Raw genomic sequence first — 1,094 nt, forward strand, 5'->3', positions numbered from 1 at the left:
CACGCATATACGGACTTGTTAGCCGCCAATGAAGTTACTGCATCTATCTCATGGAGCCCTGACACCTTTTTCTTCTCCCTAGGATTCAATTGGTAGCTATTTAATCCCATTTCTTCAATTATTTGACGGGGCTCACCAGGGGTCTTGCTACCTAAGGTACCTCTTGCTGCCGCATCCAAGAGTTACCTTGTACTTAGATTCAACCCGTTATAAAAGGTCTGAACAATCATCAACTCCGGGAATCCGTGTTGCGAGCACTTTCTTGGGAGCTCCTTGAACCTTTCCCACGTCTTAAATAGAGACTCCAATTCCGACTGTACAAAGGACGAGTTCTCATTCCTAAGCTTTACAGATTTTTTAGGAGGGAAATAATGGACCAGAAAAGCTTCTACCATCTTCTCCCTTGTTGTAATCGATGCTCTAGGTAATGAGTGTAGCCACTGCTTCACTCTTCTCTTTAAGGAAAATGGGAAGGCTCTCAACTTGATGGCATCATTCGTTACCTTGTTTATCTTAAGCATATCACACACCTCAAAAAAGTTCTCTATATGACTGTTTGGATCCCCATCGGACAAACCATTCAATTGTGAGGATTGCAGCAACATGTGGATGAATGCCGGCTTTAGCTCGAAGTTCTGAGCTGTAATCGGGGGACGCACAATACTGGATTGTGTCCCCAATACTGAAGGTCTGGCATAATCAGATAATGTCCGTTGTTGCTTATTCTGTTATGCTATGTTTTCTGATTCTTCTACTTCCAAACAGCTAGATTAGATGATTCTTGGACAGGTTCTTACCCTTTTTCTTCTAAGTGTATGTTCAAGCTCGGGATTTCCTTCAATCAATATTGAGGGGTTCCCTTGGGTTATAACCTGGCGCTGCACCAAAAAGAGAGAAAAAAATATCAGAACGATGATAGAATAAGAAGATGTGAAATATAATGAATGAATGAATAGCTAAGAAAATAAAGTGCAAAGTATCTCTAAACGCCTACTCCCCGGTAACGGCGCCAAAAACTTAACAACGGCCCTTGTGTATGCCCTGCAAGTACACTGGTTTGTCGAAGTAATGAAATCCCAGATGAGTGGGGAATC

At 42.2% G+C, this 1,094-nt stretch overlaps 1 non-coding gene across 1 annotated transcript; it reads left to right on the forward strand.

The window, feature by feature from the left end:
* The first annotated feature begins 240 nt into the window (after positions 1–240).
* LOC120256802 lies at positions 241–347 on the forward strand. Its single transcript, XR_005535417.1, has one exon. It is a non-coding gene; the product is annotated as a small nucleolar RNA R71 (small nucleolar RNA).
* Positions 348–1,094: the final 747 nt, after the last annotated feature.

The sequence above is a fragment of the Dioscorea cayenensis genome, unplaced genomic scaffold, assembly GCF_009730915.1.
Source record: "Dioscorea cayenensis subsp. rotundata cultivar TDr96_F1 unplaced genomic scaffold, TDr96_F1_v2_PseudoChromosome.rev07_lg8_w22 25.fasta BLBR01001651.1, whole genome shotgun sequence".
Lineage (NCBI taxonomy): Eukaryota > Viridiplantae > Streptophyta > Magnoliopsida > Dioscoreales > Dioscoreaceae > Dioscorea > Dioscorea cayenensis.